This window comes from Urtica dioica, chromosome 7 (genome assembly GCF_054948205.1).
Source record: "Urtica dioica subsp. dioica isolate 48M chromosome 7, U.dioica_male_clone48M_v1_H2, whole genome shotgun sequence".
Taxonomy (NCBI): Eukaryota; Viridiplantae; Streptophyta; class Magnoliopsida; order Rosales; family Urticaceae; genus Urtica; species Urtica dioica.
Window position 1 is genome coordinate 17,161,506 of NC_142762.1, and position 6,780 is coordinate 17,168,285.

Sequence of the window (6,780 nt, forward strand, 5' to 3'; positions counted from 1 at the left end):
GATTTACTTTATGGCCAGTCCATCGTTCATAAGGAGTACCAGGAACCGTTTTGGACGGAACTTGGTTCAGAATGTAAGCGGCTGTTTCGAGGGCATATCCCCAAAAGGAAAGAGGGAGTGACGAGTAACTCATCATTGAACTCTCCAGACATATACTCACCAACTCGATCAGATCGAAGGGTTTTGATCACTTTGCCAGTTTGCTTTTCCACTAAAGCCCTAAAGACATTAAATACGTTAAAGGTCTCGGATTTGTGTTTGAGCAAATAGACAAAACCATATCGTGAGTAATCGTCGGTGAATGAAAAGAAGTATTCGTATCCACCACGTGCCTGATGACTGAGCGGACCACATACATCAGAATATACTAGTTCTAGCAGCTCAGTGGCTCTTCGACCCTTATCGGAGAAAGGTCGCTTAGTCATCTTTCCTTCTATGCAAGATTCGCAAGTAGGTAGTGAACCTATCGTAGAGGCTTGGAGTGGACCGTCCCTCACAAGTCTCTTAATTCTGTCTAGACTGATATGACCAAGTCTTAAGTGCCAGAGGTATGTTGATTTTGTTAGATCGGAGGATTCAGAAAGTTTGATCCTCTTTGGCTCCCTAATTAGATCATTATCTATTTCGGTGTCTAAAAGAGAAGGTTGAGTGGGATAGATGTAGAAAAGAGCAATCTTCATACATGCATCAGTAACAAAAGAATTATCAGGAAACTAAATACGAATTCCATTCTTAATAAACTTTAAACAATAATTTGCTCAAGAAGACGAGCAACGGATATTAAGTTCTTCCCAAAGGTAGGAACAAAATAAGCATTATTCAAGTTTAAAATGCGGTCTTCAAAAGACAGCGTCACGGATCCCACAGCCTTCGCAGACACCAGGCTCCCATCACCCCATTTGAAACAGAACTTGCCTTCCTCTAAGCTTTTAGTTTTCTTGAAACCATTCAAGGAACAACAAATATGGTTAGTAGCAGCGGAGTCAAGAATCCACGTTGATACATTATCAGCTACTAAGCATGCTTCGGTAACTAGTACAATACTATGTTCGTTTGCTCTGAGATAGGCATGACAGTTCTTTTTATCGGCCTTGTGAGGTCTCTTCTTAATTCCAGAGGCGGAGGCTTTTTGCTCAGTAGCATGTGCCTCTCCTTGATTCCTCTTTCTCTTAGTGAGACCTACAGCAGTGTGAAGTTCCTTCATAAGCATGGTAACAGTGTACTCTAGCTTGTTATGGAGTAGTTCATCTTGGACGTATCAAGAGATGCGGGGAGAGTTTCTAAGATCATATCTATGACATTCTTCCCATCAATCTCAGATCCTAGGATTTCCATTTTATTCAGAAAACTAATGATCAGTATCATAAAGTCTCCAACAGGTCCTAGCCTTCATATGACAGTTCATAAACTGTCGGACTGCTTGTTGCCTTGCTTGATGTCTTTGCCCTTCAAACATCTCATGAAGATTGTTGAGCATGTTGGCGGCAGTCTCGATGTCACGATGTTATTGTTGCAACACATTGTTCATTGATGCTAAGATACAGCACCTCACAATCTCATCGGAGCAGAACCAGGCCGCCAAGGCGTCTTTGTCCTCTTGAGTCGAATCATCATTCGTTTGAGGAGGACACGGGGTGGTGAGTACCCATTTGTGCTTGTTAAAGGTAGGTATTATGTCGAGGTTATGTTTCCAATTGACGTAGTTTTCGTTTTCTAGTTTGTTCGAGGAAAGGATGAAAGAGAGAGAGTTTGGAGACATTTTGCCTATAAAAGTTGAAACAAGTTTATGATTAGTCTTTTGGTTTAGGATTTAAGTTTTAATGAAGACTTTATAAAATCCAATGGTGTTATAAACCAAACGATAATTTACTCCCTCAAGAGAAGGCCGCAAAAAATCTCCATTTAAAAGTAAATGACACATCATTAATGCTTATGTCAATACACCAATTTTGACTAGCCACCTTTTAAATTGGTTTGATCACTCACTTCCTTTCGCAGAGCCTCAAGGGAGGATTACTAGGGACTGAGCCTAAGTGCGCAACCAACCACTTAGTCCAAAAGGTCAACTTTGAAAAACAATCCCCCAAGGGGAGGCCTTGTCATCATCGTCTCACTCTCGGACGTAGCTCATTGAGCAATGATCGAAGCAAAAACGCCTTGAAGTACTCCCATTTAAGAGAGGGTCGCAAGAGCGGCTCTTAGTCCCACGTTAATTGCTTCTTTCATTAGTGTTGGGGATCGTGGGTTACAAACAACGAATATAACCCTCCCACTTAGTTTTTGGAGTAGGTACATCGAGTCTTATAAGTTCGGAAACGGTTTTCCTAGTTATAGAGCGATAGAGCGGACAACTAGAAAAGAATCCTAGAAATTCATGTTCAGAGCAGTGTTAATGCATAAAGACACAAGGTACATACTCGATCTTTTCCTATTTTCTATTCGGGAAAGTGCATGAGGGAAGTGTGAACTTCAACTCACTCGAACACTTGAAAGTTTGAGATTACACATCTTTTTTTATTTTTCGGCTTGTCTACGAAGAGACCTCCCACTTAAATTTTCAAGAGCATATAGATTTTGAACATATGTGATATAGATATAGTTTTGAAAACATTTTGAAAACTTATTTGATTTGGATGACAAAATATTTTCAAGTTTGAAAATGAAAACGGTTTTTCAAAATCCAAACTAGTTTTGTAAAATTATATTCCAATTAAACTTTCAAAAATCAAAACATTTTAATCTTACACATCATATTTATAATCTTATGAAAAACATTTTTGCTCAAGAAAATTTTCTCATTAGAGTTCTATAACTCATGGTAGTGGGGCTGAAAATCCGGAATTCTTAAAAACTGGATTTTCAAAACAGCCACGCACCTCGGAGTAAAATCGCCATAACTGGCGTCTCCATTGTCCTTTTGACCCCAAACCAGTGACATTGGATAGAGGACAGACAGACCTTTTATTTGATTCAAGAATCATTAAATTTTGATTTTTGAGCAGAGAGTTATGCCACTTTTACTGCGGGTTTTACTCCAGCTCAAAGAAAAAGAAATAATTATAGTTCGGTCTTTTTAGGTGTGAAAAAGAATCGAGTGTAACGGAACGTTTTAGGAAGTTGTTAAAAATTTTATTTGTGTTTAATTAGCAAGGTAATAAAATGATATAAAATAAAGAATAACATCCATAAAACGATTCAAGTAAATAAAAGAAACTAGTAAGACAAGAAAACTAGTCACAAAATTTACTCGAAATTTTCTCAAACTTTTAAAACACGTTTTTCAACATGATTTCTAATGTGTTTTAAAAACACTTTTAGAACTGATTCTAATGTGTTTTAAAAACATCCCAAATTCATAGAAAATCAACATCGATTTTAAATTAAAGGCAAGAGCAATAAATTAAAAAAAATCTAAGGTAACAATTCTAACTTGTCACAAAATTAATAAACTTTCGAAAACGATTTTCAAGCTCATACTTTTAAATACATGTACATGCATATCTTTGACCATAGCTCTGATACCATTTGTTGGAATTGATATATGGTTTAAGAAAAAGTTTAACGCTTCGGTAAGCGGCGAAATTTTAAAAAATTTCTTTTAACAAGTAAAACGATTTTAGTAACCTAGACAAAGAGCAAGCACATGTAAATAAAATCAATATGAGCATAAAAGATTACTAACCTTTTGGAAGCTTGAACGTTGAGAATCTTTTGGAAAAGGTTGCAACGTTCGTCTCCTCTCGCAGCACGTCTCTCTTCCTTCTTTGCCAACTCGAGCAACCACGAAAGTTTCTATCACAAGAATCACTCGAGAAAGAAAGGAATTAGTGTGTGGGCACTTTTAAACACGAAAACTCAAGAACAAGTCTTAGAGTCGAAGAGCTAAAACACTACGTCAAATGTGGACCTAGGTGCCAAAACAAAAACCGAAAATAACTAGAGAGAGAGAGAGAGGATCGGCCACAAGGTCTAGAGAGAGAAGCTCTCAATCTCTAACTTATGTGGAATGACTAGAATGAGAGGAATGACGTCTCTATTTATAGGGGAGGCATGAGGAAATCTTATTTCCTCTTTTCTACCCGTGTTGGACGTTCATGACATGTCATGCAAGTCCTTGGATTTGTTTCCTCATTTGTTCTGCCTTAGTTTGCCGAAAATGCACTTTCCTTCTAGAGGAAATTTGTTTCCTCTTTTTCTTTTGGCTAGTATCTTCATACATTAATGCACAAAATAAACTCTCTTTCCCACTATGGCATGAACGAAATTCAGCCTTATTTTCCTTGGGTTGGACAAAATTTGAGCTTCTAGAAGGAGCTTCTAGATGTTTCTTCATTTGTTCATGACAACATAAGAAAAGCCCATTAAGAATTTTCAAGTAAAATTCTATGAAATGAAATTAATCCTCAAGGCTTAAATTCTTTAAGTTGGCCGTGTGATTTAAATTTCATTTGTCATCATATTACAATGTCAAAAAAATTTATTGACATTCATTTCGTCCTATGTCTAAAAAGACAAAAATACCCTTTAGAGAATTTTCACAAAACTTCTCTCGTTCTTGTTTTGACTTAGCTGCTAGTTTAACTATTCCTACTCGATATGATTTGTGACATTGACCTCACGGATCCAAATGAACAAAGCTTGAGCTAAACACTTGGACTCAAAAGTTCACAAACCTTTTCCAAGTTTAGCTTAATGTCAACTGACTCCACTAAAGAGTTGACACTGAAAATCTCTCGGTTCAAATGAATTTATTTTCTACTCAAGAATTCAACCAAATTGTAATGAGCGGATCTACAGAATATTATCAGTGTTTACCCTTCATGAATATCATCAGCTAGTCGGGATTTACAAAATTACCATTTTACCCTTCTAGCTGTTATTTCCTCAACTCTTTTGTCACTTGGTAATAATTTAGAAACAACGTATTGACGAGAAGCTAACAAGTCACATTGTTTCATCCAAAAGAGTCAAGACTCAATTTGGACAGTGGCCAGTTCATTTATTCACATTCCAAGGAACAAAGCATGAGGTGATATACATTGCATTTCAGCAATCTTGTACATGAATTCCATATCTATGAGAACTTCACAAAGTTACTCATGACATTTTCACAACTTAGTATTTCACTAATAGGCCTTGTTCGGAATCACATAGTGAGCCCGAACTCTGACTTTCTCAAATGAGAATACGTAAAGTTTGAAATGGCATGTCTCATTTTAGGATTAAGGTAAGCACGATGCAATTCATACGTAGTGACTTCGGGACATAAGAGGTTAAATGGTTTGTTCTTATTTTGTCTCTAGAAGTGCACTGGTCAATTCAATACCTTTAGAAGATACCTAGAAGAACTATAGAGTCTCCAACTCTCAATGCCTCAAAACCAGACATCATAGATTCTTTAACAATTATACTGAGGTCAATAGTCCTTTGACCCTTAGGTTACGAATATATCGTTTTAAGCAAACTACGAAGAGTTTGTTCATGCAAATCTACATTTGTCTCTTCGTAAGTTGTTAAGTTTGTTTATGGAATAAAGACTAATGTTTTATCATAAAGCTTCGAACAGACAAGGAAGAATGAATGAACGTTTCAACTTTTTATTAATGAATAAGCAATTACAAGCAAGAGTCTTCGTGAGACTTTATTACATCAAATGTATAAAATAAAGACTACAACTCTTCTTGTGGGCACCATTGACAACACCGTGAAGCGTCCCGAGGGGCCAACGACGACTGCCACAACTGTTGTGGATGATGGAGGTTCTCCCTCGGGGCCAAGATGTGCTCGCTCCGAAATCTCAGACGCGGAAACCATAGTATCGGCGAGGTCTCTCGTTAGGACAGAGTAGTATCCCATAGAAGGCTTTGCTGCTCCCGAGGGCTTCGATTGCTCGGGGATCGATGCTTCGAACTCGCTCATCTACCGAACATTCGTTGGTCTTAGGGGGGCATACGCCATTCCGACGTCTGTGGCACTTCTCTGTCCTTTACCAGATGATTGTCCTTTCGATCCATGTCATGGGTTTGCCGCAGTTTCAGTAGCGAATCTTCATTGCGGGTTACGATTGCCGTTTTAACCCATCGTCCAGCAGCTCCTCACGCGATTAGGGGTGCATGCTTGCCAGTTGAGCCCGGCGTTTTATCGTATGGTGGCGATATGTCACATGGAGTGGCATTGCCAGACTGAGCGGGCGATGACCGTGGGTGACTTCCGCAATCTTGTCGCGGTCTTCCCTGCGCCTGGGCAACCCTGTTTCTTCATGGCCCGCGATCGTCGGAACACCAAGCTGATCAGGAACTCGGAGAAGCATAACAGGAGAACGTGGGTGTGGGTCTCAGTCGACGCCTTTGGAGATGCGCCACTCCGGTTTGGTCCTTTGACCGACTTCTTTGCTGACGCGGGGGCCGACGACCTCGAATTTGTGAAGGAGATCCGGGGAATGTTGGAGGCTCGGAAAGCTGGGGAGCGACTTCGCTCTCCCGATCTTATGGCGTCCACCGGGTGGTTCCCGCCTTTCCCTCATGGCCATGAAGATACTCAGCGGGTGGAGGGTACCCCTAGTGTCGTGTCATCTCCCTCGAGCAGTGGCCTTCCAGGCACTTTGGAGTTTTATCTTTTTCAGTTTTAGTCTCTTTTTAGTCAGAGTTTTGATCTTTGTTGTTTTTTGTGTTGGAATCGATCTAGGGTTTGAGAAAAAGTTTAACGCTTCGTTAAGCGGCGGAATTTTAAAAATTTTCTTTTTAAGTAAAACTAGTTTTTACTAACCTAGACAAGAGCATG